We start from the raw sequence: 23,408 nt of genomic DNA, 5'->3' as shown, positions 1-23,408 counted from the left end.
AGAAATGTGAAGTATGGATTAGAAGTAGATTGTGACTGGAGTTATAATTTTGTTGGAGGAATCTGAAAGATAGAGAGTGCCTGAAAAATATGATATATATTGAAGATAGATAAATCTGTGCCAGTGAGATTTGATCTCCACTTAGGAGATAATAGCAATAGGATCTAGGCTGAGTTATCATAAGGATATGTGAGAGTGGGATTCGAGGGGGTCTCCTGTTTGTCCTAGTTGTCCCGCTACCTAGATGATGGTCTCTGATTCTGTTCTACTGTATGCGTTTAGAGATTTGTTTCTGGTTTGTGGGTTAGAAATGGTGGAATTTGCCCCAGCTATTTGCTAGAGTTTACTATGAAAAATCATGTTGATAAACCTTGAAGTGTCACAGATAAGATACGATGGAAAATGCTGTTATTTGATATATACCATTTTAATAAAAAAAAATTCTTATTCACCATTTTAAATGAGCTGCTAAATTTGCATATTTATTTGCATATCCATAGGATCTTTCCCTATGCTGATGAAATCTCAATTGGTGTTGTTGACACTGTAGCAATGCCCACTCCCACCCTTCTCCTATCATGACAGCTAGCCTAGAGATTTGGTACTCTCACTTAGCATTATATTCTGTGCCATTTCCTGTTAAAAGAATCTAGTCATGAGTTTCTTAATTTAATTTTCTGATATACTATAGTTTATTTTCTCTTAGAGTATATGCCCATGTGTGGTTTTAAAATTGAGGAGTAAGTTCTGATGAGCTTTTTACATTCTGTTGCCAGTGTATGCATTTCAGAATTTTCTAATTTTTTCTGAGCCAACATGGAAGAGTTAAGACATTAAAAAAAAAAACATGTTTTGTGGCTCCTTGGGAGACTTGGTTTTCTAAAATTCTTTCACCACTAAACTTGCAGTTTGGTTTAGTGTTTTTACTTTGGTTACATCAGTGACCAAATAATATTAGGCAAGAAGTAATTCTATTATCTCTTAGAAAGTTGGCCTAATTAACAATCAGTCTAATCAGCCATATAGTCTCAAATTTAATCTCTCCTGGCTGTATTTTCCATTTTACTTCTAAACCCATACATAACATTATATTGAAATGAACTCTTTCTACAAGTCTTTATAATAGCCTGTATCTCTCTTTTAAATAAATTTATTTTAGAACTTAAAAATTTGATTTGGAAAATGAATGAACAGTCATTTAATAAGCATCTAGAATATGTCAAACTCTTTGTATTAGTCACTTTATTACCTTTATTTGATAATGTCTAAATTAGAGCTTTAAAACAATTCTAATTTTTTTTTCCATGGGAAGATGCTGGGAATTGAACCCAAGTCTATGCCATGTTTAAATATATATTTAATAATAATTAATATTATTCATATTTAATAAATATGAATAATATTAATATATAAATCAACATTATCAATATTAAATAAATGTGAATAATATTAATATATAAAATAATATTAATATTTAATAAAATATGTGTGTGTATTTTTTTTCCCAGCATGTCAAAGGATGACTTTATAGTAGTTAGTGAGTGGACTGATTATAAATTTACAAACTATCATTTTACTTTTTCTGTTAAACTTACATGCCTGTGAAAAACTTTGAAATTAACACAAAGGAATCCATACTGTTTTTAATAGATTTAAATTATATCCATTTAAGAGCTAGGAATAGCATGCTTTGGTGGTGGCTCACTATAAGATATTGCATTGATAATCCTTAAATTAAGCAACTGATTCTTATGGTGTGCGTTCTTTTCCTGATTGTCTTGTTCATCCAGTGATTTTCTTATACAGTTCTTTAATTCTTCAGTTTTCCTTCTCTGGTAATTGCAGAGATCAGGATGATATGTTAGAATTCCATAATCCTGATTCCATAATCCTCTCTGGAATCATTTTGTTTTTTTTTTAATAACTATAGGAAATCTTTAGGATTCTGGAGTTGGTACATCAATTCATGTAATTTATCTTGGGCACCTGACAAATCCATTTTGTTAACTGCCAGTAGTGCAGGTTTTGTCTTAAATTCCTGTTTATACAACTCCAATTCTTTTGTAAGCAGTATTATGGTTTCAAAAGCAGTTCTGTACTGTGTTTGGGAAGAAAGCTGAAATTCAGAAATATCAACAACAAAAAGTCATTGTCTAGTTCTTTCTATATACTTTGAAGAATTTGTGACCCATTCCTGTGTTTGTATGTGCTCCTTCTATTAGACCCGGAAGATCAGCTACTGATATCTGTTTGAGATCCTGGTACATAATCTTTCCAAGTTGAGGCTTTAATGTTGTAAAGGCATAATTTGCCATCACAGATTTTGCATGAGAAATCTGACATAGGAAAATGGATTTTCAGTATTTGGGACTCCCACTAGGCCTATGTCAGCTGTAAGTTTAGATCAAGGTGAACTATTTGTTTCTGGCCTTTCAATGGTAAGAAATTTGTAAGTAATTTACCACCAAGACCTCCTTCAGCCACCAGAATTCTTGCTTTCTCTTTACTGAATTCTCCTATAATTTTGCCATTTTTATCAGTTACAGAAATACCAACAGGTACAGGTATTTCACAGTCTTTTCCTTTGGAGCCTTTCAATGACCTACCAGACTGTCTGTTCCTCCTATAGCCGCAAACCATTTGTGAGGATATTTGTCTTTGTTTTAAAGTCATGTTTTTTCAGCTGCAACCCAAACATCACCACCTTTTCCACCTTCTCCACCTAATCGAAGGTAACCCATTCCACCACTTCCTCCCTTAGTGAAGAGTCTGAGTATCAATGAAGTTTCCATACTCTTATGCCCAAGTCCTCCTTTCAAAGTCTCTTTTTTCACTACCTTTCTGAAAAGCAGACAACTGGAGTGCTGAAAAGCAGACAACTGCAGTGCCTAAATATTTTTTAAATTTAAATTTATTTATTTATTAATTTAAAAAATTAAGACCAAGCAAAAACATTAACATATCATTCTGTTCCACATATATAATCAGTAATTCTCAATATCATCACATAATTGCATATTCATCATTTCTTAGAACATTTGCATCAATTCAGAAAAAGAAATAAAAAGACAACAGAAAAAGAAATAAAATGATAACAGAGAGAGAAAAAAAGATTATACATACCATACCCCTTACCCCTCGCTTTCATTTATCACTAGCATTTCAAACTAAATTTATTTTAACATTTGTTCCCCCTATTCCTTATTTTTATTCCATATGTTCTACTCATCTGTTGATAAGGTAGATAAAAGGAGCATCAGACACAAGGTTTTCACAATCACACAGTCACATTGTGAAAGCTATATCATTATTCAATCATCGTCAAGAAACATTGCTGCTGGAACACAGCTCTACATTTTCAGGCAGTTCCCTCCAGCCTCTCCATTACATCTTGGTTAACAAGGTGATATCTACTTAATGTATAAGAATAACCTTCAGGATAACCACTCGACTCTGTTTAGACTCTCTCAGCCATTGACACTTTGTCTCATTTCACTCTTCCCCCTTTTGGTCGAGAAGGTTTTCTCAGTCCCTTGATGCTGGGTCTCAGCTCATTCTGGGATTTCTGTCCCAGGTTGCCAGGAAGATCCACACCCCTGTGAGTCATGTCCCACGTAGACAGGGGGAGGGTGGTGAGTTTGCTTGCTGTGTTGGCTGGAGAGAGAGGCCACATCTGAGCAACAAGAGAGGTTCTCTTGGGGGTGAATCTTAGGCCTAATTTTAAGTAGGCTTGACCTATCCTCTGTGGGGTTAAGTTTCATATGAACAAACCCCAAGACTGGGGGCTCAGCCTGTAGCTTTGGTTGCCCACACTGCTTGTGAGAATATCAAGAATTCAACTTGGGGAAGTTGAGTTTTCCCCCGTTCTCACCATTCCCCGAAGGGGACTTTGCAAATACTTTTCCACTCACTGATCAAATCAGTCTGGGATTCATCAGGGCATCACCCGGACAAACCAACAAAATTTCATGTCCTATACAAAGTTCCAGGTACTTAAGGTGTTCAACCAAGTATCTACATAAGTTATATTAGGAAATGCACTAGTCAAAGTATAAATTTGTACCAAATAAACATTTTTTGCTTTAGTCTCACACATAAGTTGAAATTTTAAAATATTAATCACCATCTATTTTCAGCACATTGCAGTAATGATATTCTTTTGTTCTTCCTCATGCAAAAACATTTTTTTAATTTGTACATTTAGTCACTATCATTATACACTCTAGGCATTCCTAGATTATACCATCTCAGTCTTTATCATCTATCTTTCTTTGTTATTTCATTTATGCCCCAGCCCTCCTCCCTCTATCATTCTCATATGCAGCTTCATTCAGTGTTTTAACATAATTGTATTACAGTTAGGTAATATTGTGCTGTCCATTTCTGAGTTTTTATATTCAGTCCTGTTGCACAATCTGTATGCCTTCAGCTCCAATTTCCCAGTATCTTACCCTATTTTTATCTCCTGATGGTCTCTGTTACCAACGAAATATTCCAAGTTTATTCACTAAAGTCAGTTCATATCAGTGAGACCATACAGTATTTGTCCTTTTGTTTCTGGCTAATCACACTCAGCGTAATGTCCTTAAGGTCCATTCATGTTGTTACATACTTCATAACTTTATTCTGTCTTACAGCTGCATAATATTCCATCTTATGTAAATGCCACAGTTTGTTTAGCCAACCGTGTGTTGATGGACATTTTGGCTGCTTCCATCTCTTGGTAATTGTAAATAATGCTACTGTAAACATTGGTGTGCAAATGTCCATTTGTGTCCTTGCCCTGATGTCTTTTAAGTAGAGACAGCATATAGATGGGTCCTGTTTTTTAATCCATTCTGCCAGACTATGTCTTTTGTTTGGAAAGTTTAATCCATTAACATTCAATGTTATTACTGCATGGGTAGTACTTTTTTCTACTATTTTGCCTTCTGGATTTTATATGTCATAACTAATTTTCCTTCTTTTTACCTTTACTCATAGTCTTCCTTTCTACACTCTTCTCCACACCTCTCTCTTCTCTCTTCATATCTGTCTCTAGTGTTCCCTTTACCTATTTCTTGTAGAACTGGTCTCTTGGTCACAAATTCTCTTAGTGATGTTTTGTCTGAAAATGTTTTAATTTCTCCCTCCTTTTTGAAGGACAATTTTGCTGGATATAGAATTCTTGGTTGGCAGCTTTTCTCTTTTTAATAGTTTAGATATATTATCCCACTGTCTTCTTGCCTCCATGGTTTCTGCTGAGAGATCTGCATATAGTCTTATGGGGCTTCCCTTGAATGTGATGGATTGCTTTTTTCTCTTGCTGCTTTCAAGATCCTCTCTTTCTCTTTGACCTCTGACATTCTGATTATTAAATGTGTTGGAGTATGTCTATTTGGATCTATTCTCTTTGGGGTACGCTGCACTTCTTGGATCTGTAATTTTAAGTCTTTCATAAGAGTTGGGAAATTTTCAGGGATAATTTCCTCCATTAATTTTTCTACTCCTTTTCCTTCTCTTCTCCTTCTGGGATACCCACAGCACGTATATTCATGCGCTTCATATTGTCTTTCAGTTCCCTGAGTCCCTGCTCATATTTTTCCATTTTTTTCCCCTATATTTTCTTTTTCTTGCCAAATTTCAGATGTTCCATCCTCCAGTTCACAACTAATCCTATAATCTACCATTGTAGGTTTCCATTGTTTTTTTCATCTCTTCTGCTTTGCCTTTCATTCCCGTAAGTTCTGTGATTTGTTTTTTCAGACTTTCAATTTCTTCTTTTTGTTCATTCCTTGCCTTCTTTATATCCTCCCTCAATTCATTGATTTGGTTTTTGATGAGGTTTTCCATGTCTGTTCGTATATTCTGAATTAATTGTTTCAGCTCCTGTATGTCATTTGAATTGTTGGTTTGTTCCTTTGACTGGGCCATATCTTCAATTTTCCTATTGTGATTTGTTATTTTTTGCTGGTGTCTAGGCATTTAATTACCTTAATCAGTTTATTCTGGAGATTGCTTTCACTTCTTTTACCTAGAGTTTTCTTGCTGGATGAATTTGTTGTCTATCTGTTCTTTGACATTCAGTTCAGCTTTGTCTGGACCTCTAGCTTAAGTTTTGTTTAACGGAGGAAAATTTTTCAGTTCTTGTTTTCTTGTTTCTTGCCCTGCTTGTATGGTGCCTCCCCCCCCCCACCCCACCCTTAGGGGTCTACTTAGATATTATAGACCCCAGCCAGATTTTCCCAGACCAAACTGGCCTCCTATCAGGAGGAAAGAGTCACCTGTGTCGGTTTTCCCTGAGGGTGAGACCTAACAGGTTGAAAGACTTTCCTGTGAAGTCTCTGGGCTCTGTTTTTCTTATCCTGCCCAGTGTGTGTGGCACTTGTCTGCCTGCAGGTCCCACCAGCGTAAGATGATGCAGTACCAGACAAGCTCCCAAAAGAGCTCACTTCTGCCTATTCCTGTGACAGTTGCAGCCTGAGAAGTCCTGCTGCTATATCCAAAGGAAGTCAAGCCTTTGTAGAAACACAGCCACAAAAACCTCTGTTTCCTTCTTTCCTTTTTCCCCTTTTTCCATCAGCCCTGCCCCCTTGGTGCTGGGGCAAAAATGAGCAACCTCTACTTTGACCAGGTTCACCTGAGCTGGGGACCTATTTTTAGTAGTCGTAATTTGTTAATTAATTCCACAATTGGCATTTAATTGTGCTCAGTCCCTGCTCCTGGTAAATTTCCTTTCCTTTCCCTTCTGGGAAGCAGCCTGTGGGGGACGGGCGCCGGCCACCGCAGCTTTGGGAACTCACAGTTCTGTGGGGGCTCGCAGCTGGTCCAGACTGGGGTATGCTGTGTGTCCGGTCACTGATGTGGCCCAAGGAGCTGTTCTGTACTGTTCTGGTTATTTAGTAGTTTTTCTGGAGGACTAACTAAAATGTACCCATTGTTAAGCTGCCGTCTTGACCTGCCGCAGTGCCTAAATATTTTTAACACCTTTTTTACATCAACCAAAACTCATGAAGAAAACCTTCCAATTTTTATTGTTTCCTTTCCAACTAAGATCAATGATGACAAGGGAAGAATATTAAAACTAAAATGCAGCATACTACTTTGTAATATTTGGGGAATTATTGCTTTGTCTTTCATAAGCTTAAGAACGTTTTTAAATTCCACATATTATGTGTGTTTGCATGGAAAATAGTAGTTACCTTCTTAACCATTAGGAGGTCTGATCTCAGTCTCATTTCTCATTTGAAGGTGGAATGTAATGGAACCATTATACTTTTCTAGGACAGAGAATCTCATACTCTAGTTTGAGGCTACTCAGAGTTCCTGATGTGTCTGCAGGGTCAAAGCTATATTTACAATAATGCTAACATGGTATTTGCCATTTTCATTCTCCTTCTTTCATGAGTGTATGATGGATTTTTCCGAAGACTGAACAATGTGATGCTATAGTTATGACAGTCATTGGATTTGTGAAGTCTTGTGTTTAAAAATGTTCTCATTTTACTTTAGGATGCAGTAAATATGGAAAGGTATAACCTTATAAGCAAAAGCTTTTTTACATTTTAATCAGTTTTTAAGAGTTTAAAGTGATCTTTGGGTCAGAGTTTGAGAACCATTGCTATGAAATTTTTTAATGTCCTAATAAAAAGTGACAGATAATAAGAAATAGAGGCCTCTGCATTGAATCCATCTCCTTCAAACTAAATTTTTAGAGATTAAGATACTAAACATTGCAATGATCAGTTTCTGGGAATAGACTTGTATCCTAATATATATATATATTTAATATTTTTATTAATAAAACAGCATATAAGCATTCTTAGTATATAAACATCCTGTATATATCTATACGTACGTTCCATACAAACAGTGTCTCACAATATCATCACATAGTTGTATATTCATCACTGATCATTTTTTGAACATTTGCATCACTCCAGAAAAGAAATAAAAAAGTAAAAAGGGAAAAGCTCCTGCATACCGTACCGCTTACCCCTCCCTCTCCTTGACTACTAGTATTTCCATCTACCCAATTTATTTTAACCTTTGTTCCCCCTATTGTTTATTTTTATCCATATTTTTTACTCATCTGTCCTTGTATCCTAATATTCATTAAACAAATATACAAGTAATTTTGTGTTACTGTGCACTCTGCTATGTACTATGAGACAAAAATATAGAAGATTCTGTCCTTGCTATCAAAGAGTTTACTTTATAGTAGAGTCTTCCTTGATACTGAAGTTTGATTTTCTAGATTGAGAAGGTTTATCTTACTCTTCAACAGTTTGGATTTAGTGATTTTTAATGTCCTTCCTAGCTCTGATCTCTTTTCTATCTGAGCAGCTGCATTTTTTTTGCCTGTTAGTTTATTCATTCTAGTAGAAATGAGGAAATAACATTACAGGAGATTGTGAAGGGCTAGGAGAGAATAATGCATGTAGTGCTGTTGATTCAAATGGCTATAGTTGACTAAATCTTTCCTTGTGAAGGTGACATGCTCCATCTGTATATAACTTCACCATCCACCATGGTAACCAATAGCCAAATGGGCCTTTCAATTTAAATAAAATAATTTTATTAAAAAAATTAATTTAAATAAAATGAAATTTAAATCTTTCCTCTTTTGTTGCACTAACCACATTTTAAGGTGCACGGCTGCCATATTGGATAAGGCAGTTATGGATATTGCCTGCCGTCCTAGCCAAAAGTTCTAATGTGCAGTGCTGCTCTAGTGCCAAGTTATGGAACAGTGGGAGAGGAGGAGAAAAATGAAGTTGAAGATGCATCACAAAGTTCTGTTTGTCCAAACTAAAGAAGATGAATTTAATATTGAAATCTGTTCCTAGCAGTTTTAAATTTGATAAATGAGATGGTCAGATTTGTGTTTCGAAATATCAGCTGAAAAGAAATAAATAGGATGAATTGGTTGGGTTGGTTTGGTTTCTGGCTGAAAGTAGGTACCTTTTAAGAGACTCTTGCATTCTGGATGAAAACGTGGTGAAGAATCAAAATTTGCAAGGTATAGCAAGAATGGTACTTGGAGATTTTGAAAATTGATGAAATAAACATTTAACTTTAGGAAGTTAAAAAAGACAAATAGATTAAGTCCAAAGAAAGGAGAGGTGAGAAAAACAAGAAAGAACTTAATGTGAAAAAGAGAAAAAAGGTAAAATTTGGAGGACCAAAGATCAAAATTATTCTATGGAAATACTGGTAACATTGAAGACCTCTGTTCAGAATAATGAGAAACACAGAGAGAAGACAGAAGTAAATGAGATGGGTACTAAAAAAATAGGACATTACTACAGATATACCAAAGGACAAAACGATAATCAGAATAGTGTGATCATATGTCAGTAAATTGAAAGCTTAATAAAATAGAAAAATTCTTAATTTAGGAATGTATCAGAAATGAAAATCTTGAGTAATCCTGTGAACATTAAATAAATGGAAACAGTAGTTAAAACTCTTCTAACAAAGAATACAACAAGCTCAGATGATTTTACATATAAGTTATACCTAACATTGAATCACCAGTGTGCTTCAGTACAAAGAATTTCAGAGAACAGGGGAAAGAGATATACTTCTGAATGCATTCTAGGAGGGAAGCCTGTATCAAAAAAATAGACAAAGACAGTATGAGAAAGGAAAATTATAGGCCATTATCTGAATAAAAGCTCAAAAATAATCTACAGATTACTTTTCTAGAAATAATAAGAGCAAATGAGCTCACATAATCTCAATAAACAGAAATCATATTTGTATGCACTCGCAACAAATGGAAAAATGTGATTTTAAAAATCTATTTACAGTAGCAACTAAACTATAAGATTCCTAATAAAAATTTTAGCAAAAGATGTGTAAGACCTTGAAGATGAAAATTATAAGGCCAAAGTAAATGAATAAACTGTGATGATAGACAGGAAATAATAATATTGTAAAGATGTTAGCTCTCCCATTTTATTTGCCATTCTAACAAAATCCCCACAAAGGATTTTTCAGGACTTTTTGAAACTTAAACTGAGAATTTTAAGAGAATTGAGAGAGAATAGCAAAGGGCCCAGAACAGGCAAGATGCAGTGTCCTGCTAATCAGTAATAAAGAGAGAGAGATTGTCAACACATGCAACATGCACATATTAGCATTATGTTAATTGATAGAAGTCAGACATAAAAGACTGTGTCTTAATATGTATGAAATTCTAGAAAAGGCAAAATAGTAGTGACCGCAGCAAGTTGTACTTGCCAGGAAATAGGGGCAAGGAGGGAGGATTGACTGGAAAGATGTTATAGGGAACTTTTTTGAGGTGTTGGAACTGTATTGTGGTTGAAGTGGTAGTTAAATGACTTTTTACACATTTATAAAAAACTCAATGAAATATACGCTTAAAATTGGTGAATTATATATTTAGATTTTCCCTCAATAAAGCTGATAAAAAGAAAAGGTAAATGAGTGAGGAACACTAATTGTTGATAATCATTACCCCTACAGTGGCAACGGTGATGTAGGGGAAATTAATGAATTCTAGGCATATTAAGAATTTAAATGTAGAGGACTTTGAGAACTGCTTTGTTGGGGGAAGAAAGGGTGAGTCAACAATTTTGCCCAGGTTTCTAGCTTGGGGAGCTGGTTGTTGGCTATAGTATTCATTGAAATAGGGAGTATATAGTAGATGGAGCAGATTAGTAAAGAGAATGATTAATTCAGATTGGAATGTGTATTATGTTTGAGGCACTCATGGAACACCCAAGTTGAGATTTTCATGAGCCAGCAAATAATATTTCATTGTTCAGAAATAGTGTAAGTTTGTTAAATCAACAAAAAAATACTGTAGTAAATGGTAAGTACAAAATTGTGTTGAATTATTTCATATGGTAGAAAAGATTCTTACACAGGGCTAGACCACAATCTTTATTGCAGAAGAAGCACAGAATCCTCTCCCTGTTTTTCTTTTAGAAAGATAACAGGGTGTTTGACTTTAGAGTTTCAAGTGTAAAGACAAAGTATCAAATTGTTTATGTTCTGTTTTTAAAAAAACAGTTTTTAAATTATGGAAGTTAACTATTTTTTGGCTGGAAGTTTGGAAAATTACAGAAAGCTATAAAGAGTGTAGTGAAGTTAATCATAACCTCCAAAAGACTCAGCAAGATATGGTTTATTCTAGTCATACTCCTAACAGCAGCCAGTATTTACTGAGCACCTCATCTGCACCAGGCACTGTTCTAAAGGCTTCATATGTAACTCAGGCATACGAGTTACATATCTTCATAATACAAGAACGTGTTACTACCTCATTTTATAGATGAAAGTGATCCTTAGAAAAACTCATACTAACCAGGTTATTGTCTTTTTTTGCTTTTGTTTTTGCTAATTAGCTTTTGGTGTGCTTTTGTGTATGCTTAGTTTATTGTAGTAAACAAAAGCAGTTAGTTTAAGGTCGTAGTTAGACATGGGATGGGTTTATAATGAAAAATAAAATAACTTATGCCTAGAAGAGAGCCTGGCACATAAAAGGCATCCACTAAATGTTCATTGAATGGATAAATAGTACATTGTTCATCTTTCATTTGAAGCAGTTTTGAAGGCCAAAACCAAAACAATGACCATTGAAAAGTACTGTGCCTGTGCAATGACCAATAAGAAAAAGAAATAACTTATTAAAGAACTTAAAGTAAAAACAAGGTAAAGTGCTATGCAGATGAAACTTTTGCCACACGTCATCGGCAACTTTGAAGCACCTGCTTTTTTTTTTAAATTAATTTATTTTTTAAACATAACAACATACAAACATAAACATTCTGACCATATGATCATTCCATTCTTGAAATATAGTCAGTAACTCACAGTATCATCACATAGTTGTATATTCATTATCATGATCGTTTCTTAGAACATTTGCATCAATTCAGAAAAAGAAATAAAAAGAAAAAAGAAAAAATACATACCATACCCCTTACCCCTCCCTTTCATTGATTGCTAGCATTTCAGTCTCCTAAATTTATTTTAACATTTGTTCCCCCTATTGTTTATTTATTTTTAATCCATATGTTTTACTCATCTGTCCATAAGGTAGATAAAAGGAGCATCAGACACAAGGTTTTCACAATCACACAATCACTCTGCGAAAGCTATATCATTATACAGTCATCTTCAAGAAACATGGCTGCTGGAACACAGCTCTACATTTTCAGGCAGTTCCCTCCAGCCTCCCCATTATACCTTAAATAAAAGGTGATATCTATATAATGCATAAGAATAACCTCCAGGATGACTTCTTGACTGTGTTTGAAATCTCTCAGCCATTGACACTTTATTTTGTCTCATTTCTCTCTTCCCCCTTTTGGTCAAGAAGGTTTTCTCAGTCCCTTGATGCTGAGTCCCTGCTCATTCTAGGATTTCTGTCCCATGTTGCCAGGAAGGTTTGCACCCTGGGAAGTCATGTCCCACATAGAGAGGGGGGAGGGCAGTGAGTTTGCTTTTCATGTTGGCTGAGAGAGAGAGAGAGGCCACATCTGAGCAACAAAAGAGGTTCTGTGGGGGTGACTCTTAGGCCTAATTTTAAGTAGGCTTAGCCTATCCTTTGTGGGGGTGTTGTAGTTTGCTAGCTGCTGGAATGCAACACACCAGAGATGGATTGGCTTTCAATAGAAGGGGATTTATTTAGTTCATGTGTAGTTCTTCAGAGGAAAAGCAGCTAACGTTCGACTGAGGTTCTTTCTTATGTGGAAAGGCACAGGGTGATCTCTGCTGGTCTTCTCTCCAGGCCTCTGGGTTCCAGCAACTTTCCCTGGGGTGGTTTCTTTCTTCATCTGCAAGGGCCTGGGCTGAGCTGCAAGTGCTGAGATGAGGTGTGCTGAGCTACTTGGGCTGTGCTACATTGAGCTCTCTCATTTAAGCACCAGCCAATTAAATCAAACATCATTAATTGCAGCAGGCACAGTTCCTAGCTGACTGCAGGTGTAATGAGCAACAGATGAGGTTCACGTACCATTGGCTCATGTCAACAGCAACAGAACTAGGCACCTTCACCTGGCCAAGTTGACACCTGAACCTAACTACCACTGGGGTGATTTTCATACAAGCAAACCCCAAGACTGGGGTTCAGCCTATTGCTTTGGTTGTCCCCACTGCTTATGAGAATATCAGGAATTCTCCACATGGGAAAGTTTAATTTTCCCCCTTTCTCACCATTCCCCCAAGGGAACTTTGCAAATACTTTTTTATTCACTGTTCAAATCACTCTAGAATTTATCAGGACATCACTCTAGACAAATCTACAAGATCTCATGCCCTACTCAAGGTTCCATGTACTTACGGTGTTCTGTTAAACTGTCCACATAGGTTGTATTAGGAAACACACTAGTCAAAATATAAATTTTGTGCCAAATAAACATTTTTTGCTTTAGTCCCACACATTTCATATTTTAAAGTTTTGAAATACATGTTGCCATCTATTTTTCACACCCTGCGGTATTGACATTCCTTTGTTCCTCCTCATGCAAAAACATTTTAAATTTGTACATTTAGTCACTGTCATTATACACTCTAGGCATCCCTAGATTATACCATCTCAGTCTTTATTGCTTATCTTTCCTTCTGATTTATTTGTGCCCCCAGCGCTCCTCCCTTGAAGCACCCACTTTTACCCTAATTTTGCTCTAGATGTCACTGCTTCTCATAAGCCATTCATGATTTCCCTGCCTGAGGCTCATCCTGGGTTAGCTGTCTACCTTCGGTACTCACATGCACTCATCACTGTACTTACACATGCTGGTATCTTTTCAGTTTATTAGCCCATATCCCAGAGTGTCTTGAGTTCCATGAGAGAGGAAGAACTAGATAAGGTTTTATCCTAGGGGTCTGGCACATGGTGGATGCACTATAAATAATCAAGTTCTCTCCCCCACCCCCCACCAACACATGCATTTATATAACTACATTTTTTTTCTTGAAGATTGAGGGATTGTGTGGATGGAACTGAAGCACCAAGTGGGTGAAAATCAAATGATTGCCAGAGGCTTTGATGCCCAGTTGTGTGCTCCATAACCACTCAAAGAATAGCATTCAGTAGAACACTCTCTTTGCCTTACCATTGATTTTCTTCTTGCTTTCACTCTGTCTTCACCATTTTATTCAATTCCCCATGCCTCTGCTTCTGGGTGCATATTTTACCCAAGGAACAAAACAGCAACAATACCAAGAACAGTGAAATAAACCCTGAAAGAATAGAAGACAGGTGGCTCCATATTGTGAAGGTAAAAGGATAGCAGAAGCACCAGTCGGCAGGCAGGGAAGTTGTCAACCTTTTACCCTTTCTAGAGAGGTTTGGATTCCCTGTGGTTAGCTTTCTTCTCTTTCTGTCTTCTTTTTCAGACCTAATAGGTTATAGTGATAATGCGTGGTATCATAGTAAGATCTACCACTTAGAGAACTTTTACATTGTCACATGCCAGGCTCTGCTCTAGACACTTTAATATATGTTCATTTAATGCTCTTAGCAACTTCATAAGGTAGGTACTCTTCTTGTTCCTATTTTACGCGTAAGGAAAGTGAAGCACTGATAGACTAAGTAGCTTGTATAGGGTCACATAGAGGAACTGGGATTTGAACCTATGCCATCTTGCTCAATTAAAATCAGTGATCTTAACTGCCCTGCTCTTATGAAACAAAGTAATCTTTTTGGAGAAACCACCCTTTTCTATTGACTGACTGTTTTCTTTGTAGTTGAGCAACTGTTCCCTCACTTTGAGACTAGCAGGGGTTCTTGAAAATGGATTATGACTTTTATGACTTCCAGGAAGAGGAGTGAAAGGGGGAAGAACATCAGTTTTTTAAAGATGGAAGCCCGTAAATATACACCACCAATATTCAAGTAGTGTAGAATATTGCTAATGTACTATATCCTAGCGTGCTAGAATAATAGTAATAGCAATAATTACATCAAGCATAATTGGTGATGTTTATAATATACCTTTCTCCAAGGGGCTAAAAGGATTTTGATTATTTATACTTTTATCCCCAAATAGCCCATTGTTTGTTGTATTGCAGAATACCCATTTCTTCAAGCTGAATGAAGTTGCAGTCTCTTTAAAAGAAAAAAAAAGAGGAAAGTAGAGGGTTCTATTTGGTGTATCAAGAATTTTTTTTGTTATTTTATTTAAGGACCTCTTTTAAACCTTTCACCATGGGGAGTCACAATATGGGAGCATCATGATGAGAAAGGTTATTTTATAAAGTAGTGTTTCGAGAGAAAGGGAAACATACAGAGAGTGTTTAAATAATGTTTTTGCTATGATAAGATTATGGCATTGAGCTTTTCATAAACTCTTGTAAGAGGAGGTAATTTTTTATTTCTCCAACATTGTATGACATGTTAAATGGTTTACTAGTATTTTCAGTACTTCTTAAAATACTACAGAAATATCTCTGCAGAAATATCTCACACCAGTCTGTCTAACATTGTGAATATAAGAAATACCCAATAAATTCTTTACTAGTGAAATGATCTGATTATTCAATGCTACATGAAACTGACCTTAAATATCTCCTTTCTTTTAATAATTGCACACTTTAGAATTCTTAGATTGAAAGGCCTAATTTGCATAAACTATAAACTGCAACAGAGAAAGGAAAGAGATACACAGGAGAGAATTACTTAGTTTTCTTTAATATCACCAAATGTGCCGCTGATCAATTTATTACCTATCTCCAGAGTCATCCTTCACTGCCTGCTTTGAAAAAACTGGATCTGGTCCCTTGAAATATTTTCCTTTGCCGACCGACATGGTGTTAGCTTTGTTAGATAGAGGGTGTATTGGAAAGACATTGCAGGAGAAGTCGTTTTACTTCTTGGTTCCAATGCACTTGCATAGGAGGCTCCCACAGCATAAATACACAGCTCCTCCAGTGCCTGGCTCCTGCATTGAGTAGCTGCCAGCAGCTTTTCCTGACTCCTCCCTTTAGACAGCATGTAGTGGAATGCCTTTCTTTTTGGTGTGACCTCACAGAGACTTTTTTGCAATCTAGTAAGCCCTGGCTGTGTCCTCTCCAATGAGGTGGATCTCAGCTGTGGGAGGGCCTTTTCCTTGAGCATTCTGTTTCACCGTAGGGGGTAGTAGCTCTTCTTGTATCTGCTATTCCTTTATTCTTTCAAGTTCTCTTCATTTTTTAGTAGTCAATCCCTTGTTACTTCCATTTCTTTCTAATAGTTAGTAATTATTTATGTAAAACTTTTCCTGTCCAAATCCAGTGTGGTTTCTGTCTCGTAACTGCACTCAGACTTATATGCCATTCAATTTAGTTAAATGTTACAAAGTGGATTATGGGTCTTCTTAAAATATGTAAGCATAATTTGAGTATTAGATTTTCTTAAATATGCTATTTCAGTCTTTTTCTATTATTTGACTACTTAGGGTACTTTCCTAGTCAAATGTGTACTAAGGGAAAGATCCAAGTCAGTCACTTCCTTAAAAGAATTTAGTCATTGTGAAATGCTTAGGAGTGAGTGCTCAATTAATGGTAGGATTTACTTGAAAACCTTATGGATTAAAAACTTTCTGAGTATGAAAACATAGTAATGAGCATGAAAGCATTTTCTTTGAATAGGCATATTAGGGAAGTCTTTATGTCAATTCATAACTATATTTTAGCAGATATTCTTTGTGTAGGAGAACAGAGAATGAAAAATATCCAGCACCACAAGACCCAGGTTGAGGAGAAGGGTTAGGAGGGAGGCATGGTGAAGAAAGAGTGAAGGGAGAGATGCACAAGGTCAGGGGACTTAAATCTTAAAGAACATTCTAAGGAAAAGTTCTTCACAGAAATGATTGCATTTGAAATAGTAAGTCCCATTTGTTCAGTAGCTGTTAGCTAGAAATGAAATGAAACTAGACAGTTGCAGTTGTGGTTGGAACAGTTTGTTTGGTCAGTGATATAGATAAATTATACCAAAGATGCCCGCAATGTCTGTTTTGTTCATTTAATCTGGAGGTTTGACGCAGAAGCAATACCTGAGATCATGAACACATGTGAGGAGAAAAAAGATAGTCATGTAAATGGACCCAAGGTTTTAGCTCCTCCCCTTTATCCACACCCTTCAAAACTCGCTGCTGCTACTGAAAGTGAGAAGGTGTGACAAGAAGCTCTTTTGAAGATTGTGGACCCATCCTCTAATTATCATTCTGTCCCTGCCCAGGAGAAGCTCAATAGTCTGATTATATAGGGATTTGTTTCAAATGAAGATAGAAGTTTTGTAGGATCAGGATGCCATTATTGCTAACTAGAAAAAATTAGTGCACGATTGTGAAGAAAATATGTATGCATGGTAATAACAAGAGACTAACTCCTAGGTTGTGTTAATTGAATTGTGTAGAGGCCTGACTGGCAGATAAGATTGCTAGGTGGTAAATGGTCTTTTACTACTCACCACACTGAGTTTAGGAATACATTCTATAACTGTGGAATAACAAAGCTATTGGGTTTAATACAAATTAAACCCAAGACCACAAACTTGATTTTCTGAACAAGTGAACTAACATAGATTCATGCCTTCTGTGTTGCCTAAAGCGTTCAAATCTATGTATGCAATTTTACAACACTCTTGCCACATCTACCCTCCATCAGTATTTTAACCAAATTCTATTTAATTTCCTTTTTTCTAATTGAATACTTCTGGTTATATATTTATTTTTTCTCTCTCTGCTTTGTTAAAATATAATTGCCACTTTTGAATTCCACATTAAAATCATTTTCAGACACATTTACATCAAATTGCAAACTGCCACTCCCCTGCCTTTTCTCTGACTTTTTAGCCACTTCTTGGTACTGGTCTTTATTGATACTTAGAAATACTGGAAAAATAACAGTTTATTTCCCATAAAACTAAATGTGCCACTTTAGAACCCGATTGTGTTTTCCTGTAATGGAGTTTTATCTTTCTTAGTCCACTTGTATTTCAGATCTTCCATTGGAATTGTCAGTGTTATATGCCTTAGAGTGATCAGCAAATTTTGTTACTGTCTTGTGTACTCTGTGAAATCTCATTAAAAAGAAGTAGTGAGATCTGGCATATACATTGTTGACTTAGTCACTCTGCATAATACAAACAGAGAGATTGCTATTTTTCATTATTTCCCTTTTGGAGCTTCACATCTAGTTTCTAATTCATGTGACTTGGTAAAAACTGTATCCAGGACATTTATAATTAAGGTTTTGTGGGAGACTTAATCAAATGCTTTGATGAATTTCAGATGCACAACAGCTGCTGGAAGTCATTCATAGAGTAGTTTTGTGAAAATGCTGCTGAAGGAAGATTGTTTGTTGCAACCTGTTTACCTATGTTGCCATGTTTTTCTAAAAGTGCTTAGGTTTTATGAATTCTTTTCCTACCATCAGTAGAACTACAGTCTCAGCTAATAACCCCTTTCCAGTTTTAGTATCTGTGGTAGTTAGATTCCGTTGTCAACTTGGCCAGGTGAAGGCACCTAGTTTTGTTACTGCGAACTTGAGCCAATGGTATGTGAACCTCATCTGTTGCTGATTACATCTGCAGTCAGCTAGGAGGTGGGCCTGCTGCAATGAATGACGTTTGACTTAATTGCTGGTGTTTAAATCAGAGAGCACAACATAGCACAGCCCAAGCAGCTCGGCATTCCTCATCTCAGCACTGGAAGCTCAGCCCAGGCCTTTGGAGATGCAGAAAGGAATCACCCTGGGGAAAGTTGTTGGAACCCAGAGGCCTGGAGAGAAGGCCAGCAGAGACCACCTTGTGCCTTCCCACATAAGAACCTCAGTTGAAAGTTAGCAGCCTTTCCTCTGAAGAACTAACAAAATAAATCCCCTTTCATTAAAAACCAATCCATCTCTGGTGTGTTGCATTCTGGCAGCTAGTAAACTAGAACAGTGTCTGTTTATCCAATGCTGTCCCCTTTCCTTGCATCAAGGGACTTGATCTTGCCAGTGGCCTTCTACCTCACATTCCATTGGTGTTGGCTCTCTCCGAAGATAGAGTTCACTGTGTTCCCCTTTGCACTGTAATCAGATCGTGTCTCTCCAGTATCACCTCACCGGAAGCCTGTTGACCTCTTGGCTATTGTGTATGCAGCCAGAATAATGATTAAGCCTTTTAGATTGTAGTCTTGAATAAAATCAATGTGGGAAAAATAGCGGAGCTGGAAGACCTCCCTAACCTTGTTGAGTACAGAAGGGAGAAGCAAAGCTAGGAGAACCAGAAGAGTGACTCCTGATCATCATATTTCAAAGTGTCTGTCCAAAAAAATCTCCCCATCTAATTTGTGCTCTAAGGTGTTAGTAGTCTAACAATGTTCAGATTTTTTGTTTTGAGGTGGTGATTATTAAACAGTACAGTGGCTTAACGCATGGAGGTAAATTTTTATTTGAATGTTTTATTCACCATCAGAAAGAACGTTTTGTGTCATTATTACATGGCATAGTTGAGAGGGCTGTCTCCAGCTTTAGGGAAGTTACTCGTTTTCTGCAACTTTGCCTTGTTTTTTATTGGATTGACATGCTTATAAAGAGTCTTCAGTGATAAGAACTTAAGAGTACATTTTGGGGGGAAGGAGTTATTCTGTAATTTTACTTAATATTGAAAATTGTTCTTCAGTATATAGCCTGGGTTCTCCCAGTGCTATTTTAAAATTTTTTAACATTTATAGTGCCATTAATTTATGATTGCAGTATATTTCTAGCTGTTGTTTTGAAAGAAATTAGTTGTAAGTTTAGTTACTTCATTAGTTTATATATATATTCAATTTTGCTGCATGACAACTGAAATCCTTGGGTGCTTACAACAAGAAAATTTTCTTTCTTGCATGTATTACCTGAGGGTGCAGGGCACCAGTGGTTCTGCTCCAGGCTGCTGGAAAATTGTTCCACTTCCTTTTTATTCTAGAGCATAGACGGAAGGAATAGTCTTTTCAGTAGTCTTGGGCATTCTTGTGTTTTACGGGTTTAAAATAGTCTTTTACTATCTTCTCTTAACTTTATTAACATTCAGTAGACTTATGTATAGTGCTAGCAATTTTTCGAGTGTCTTATCTTTATGAAAGAACAATCATATTGCTTTAAAGTTTACATGTCCTATTTACCCTCCTTTCTTAAACGATTCTTTATATTAAAATATATAACTGTTAGGGGTTCAAGGGTAGTTCAGTGGTAGAATTCTTGCCTGCCATGTGGGAAACCTGGGTTCAATTTCCAGTCCATGCCCTCCCCCCAAAAAACAAACAAACAAACAAAACAGACAAAAATAAAAAACAAAGCAAAACAAAACAAAAATTAAATGAATCGTGCTGCAGCAACGGAATACTTACATGGAAAAATATTGAAATGTGACCCCACCATACAGCGTACAAAAAATATATGGAGAGAGTACATGGATGGTTCAGTGGTAGAATGTTGCCTTCCATGTGGGAAGCCCGGGTTTGATTCCCAGACCTTGTACCCAATCAATCAATCAGTCAGTGTTTTAGCCATGTATAGTTAATTTATGCTCATGACAGAAAACTTTGCTGTTATCAAGAGGCCTGAACAATAAAATAGCATTGTAATTTCATCATCCTTAAGTGACTACTCTTAATATTTTGAAGTTCATTAATTATTTTAAAATAAAATTATTTTTAACACAAGTGCTTTACTTTTATTGACAAAATGATAGGCAGATAGGAAGTAAGGAAAAAAAATGAAAAGATTACCAAGATTGGGACAGAAAGAAAAAAACAGATACTAGAGAAAATTTAAAACTTTTAAAAAATTTTAATTTAGTATATTTCACATATACATATAAATTAAGAAAAAAAAATAAAGATTTAGCAACATATGACAGCTAGCCTGGCTTTTGTGAATTTTTTTTTGTCTCTGTTATATTTGTCTCAGTTGAAACAAAAACTTTCATTTGTTGGTGATGCATGGTTTAGTTGTTTCAGACCAATCATAAAAATATCTGCAATTAACAGCATATTTCCTTTTATCTGTCAGGAAACTATTATTCCAGGGGAGAGATTTAGGTGCTAAGATTCCTGGCTGAATTTTATTTAATTTGGGAAGTATGACTTAGGTAATAAATAACCAGTGAATGGGTAACTGAGTTCCTGTTTGTGGTTGCCCATGGGGGTATCTGATGTGTTTTTTACTTTTTACTGTCAGTTATAGACAGCTAGATCACTGGGAAAATGGTAAGTCACAATGACCTTTGAAAGGAATTCCATGTATAATTTTTATACACTGCCATTTCTCTTTTCAGTATCAACATCATGTTTTCTGTTCAAAAGCTGTATTCTGTAAGAAGCAGCAAGAAGAGTGGCTAGAGTGAGGAGCTATTGAGATCCACCTGTAATTCAAATTAGTTTCTGTAAAATACAGCCAGTTATAATTTATATCTAAACTTAAATCTGTAAAAGCCATGTTACCCAACTGTGATAGATGTTGTGTTATCTATGTAGAACATTTTTAAAATCAGGTCCACATTACAAGAGGAAAAATGTTTTAAATGCAATTTGGAGTGGACTTTAAATATTTTTTAAAAAGCTGATGAATCAAAACAACTCTCACTTTTTCAATTTTTCAAACTCTTTATTTTAGGTTGTGGGGTTCCCATTCCAAGCTCACTGCACCTTTCCCCATGACCCATTTTTCTTCTTCTTTGAGATACTGGAATTTCATTGGCAATGTTCTCAAAATTTCCAATTAAAAAAATCATGTGTTCACAGAATGGTTTGACTTTCTTGCTTCTTAGACTAATTGGAAGCCACAGATCCACATTTTCTCTTTAAAATACCCTGCTCTCAAGATTCTTGAGAAAATCACTAAGTATAGAAAAGCACCATGTTAAGACCAAAGTATTTTTATATTTTTTAACTGATTTGATAATATTAATTACTGTACATGATATATAGTTGCATTCTAAGCCAGTTAAGGGAACTTTGCCAGTAGCAGAACCTAAAAACAAATTTTCTTAGAAGATGTAAATGCAAGCCTTTCTTTAAAGTGTGGTTAATTTTTGTCTGTTTTTTTTAGGGAGGTGGAAAGGAAATCAATGTATGTTATAAAAGATGAACTTTAAAGTTGTTTGAGTAGTACAAATATCATTGAGGGGTTGACAAAAGGGATAAATAGAAAGGAACTAGCAAGAGGCCAGCTTGTATTTTCTTCTTTCTTAGTACTGGATTGCCAAATTAATCTCATATATCCTCTATACCCTGAACCAAGTTTTTGTTTAATTTTTGTACCAGAGTATACTAGGACTAATTTTCTTTGTTGAACTGTATACCCTTCTGGCATTCTGAACCTGCCTTTAATTTTCTTTTAAAAAATTTTGAGAATAAAAATCATTCTCAAGAGAATGGAGGTGATATTTAAGTTATGGAGTAGAATTGGAAGAAAATATAAAGATCACTTAATACAAATACTTTATTTTATGGTTGTATATACAGAAGTAATTATTTGCTGAAGTTCACACAATGATTTGTCTTCTTACTTTTTCTCCAAATGGAAATTGCTAGTTGGTCTAAAAGCTGTTTATAGTTTTTAAAAGATTAATATGGCTATCGTTTTTGTATCAGCCAATGCATACTAGATACCTGTCAGGAGCCAGCTGAGTGGCTATTGATTTTTGTATTTCATTGGCTGTTTATTAATCAGAGGAAGAAATTTTGTGTATTGTTAAAGAAAATGGGTCAATCAAATATAGTCTTACATTGAAAGTTTCCTCTTCAGTTTAGTTTACAATTAGAAAATTAAGAGTTGAAAATATTTTTCTTAGAACAGCTATGACTTGGAGTCATAGTGAAAAATCTATGGGTAACCATCAGTTATACTGACTGCTTCAATATTAGAGCTTCTAACACGTTCATGAAGAAAAACAACAAAAGAATCCCACAATTTGTACCTTCTAATTTAAACTTTGGAATTCAGTTCTCTTTTTGCTTTAATAAAAAAATCTTTTGGAAAGCATGAACAAGTGATGATTTGACCTAGTCTCTCTTAGTCTCGGGTGTTTTCAGTTGAACCTAGCATGTTTCTTTTTTTGTTAATGTCACAGATAAGAAGCATATTTTATTGAAGGATTTCATTTAATGTAGGTAAGAGTCTTCCATTAAGATGCTTAGAAGTCACTCTTAACCAACTAGTTTATTTAACTTTGATAATCTAATTAAATTCTTTAATTAAAAAATGGAATGTAGATTCTTTTCTGGAATCGAGGGAATAGTGTGTACCAGACCAACTCTTTCACAAATTACAATTAAAAAACCCTGAACTGAATATTAAAAAATAATTATTTGAGATTAACTCCCAAAAGTAGACCGAAAGGGAGGGAATGCTTGAAAGATAGGAAAGGCACATTTGAATTCACATTTATTTGGCTTTTTGCTTTGAGACTGCTCCCTAATTGTTACAGCAGAAAGCCA

General features: G+C 35.6%; 1 protein-coding gene and 1 pseudogene across 5 annotated transcripts in view; one reads left to right on the top strand and one right to left on the bottom strand.

Moving 5' to 3' along the window:
• DIP2C (disco interacting protein 2 homolog C) overlaps positions 1-23,408 on the top strand; it is a 500,644-nt gene that overhangs the window by 276,145 nt on the left and 201,091 nt on the right. The window lies entirely within an intron of this gene.
• On the bottom strand, positions 1,668-16,075 carry LOC143679835 (GTP-binding protein 10 pseudogene; annotated as a pseudogene).

This window comes from Tamandua tetradactyla, chromosome 1, assembly GCF_023851605.1.
Source record: "Tamandua tetradactyla isolate mTamTet1 chromosome 1, mTamTet1.pri, whole genome shotgun sequence".
Lineage (NCBI taxonomy): Eukaryota > Metazoa > Chordata > Mammalia > Pilosa > Myrmecophagidae > Tamandua > Tamandua tetradactyla.
This window is presented reverse-complemented; position numbering and strand designations above follow the sequence as displayed.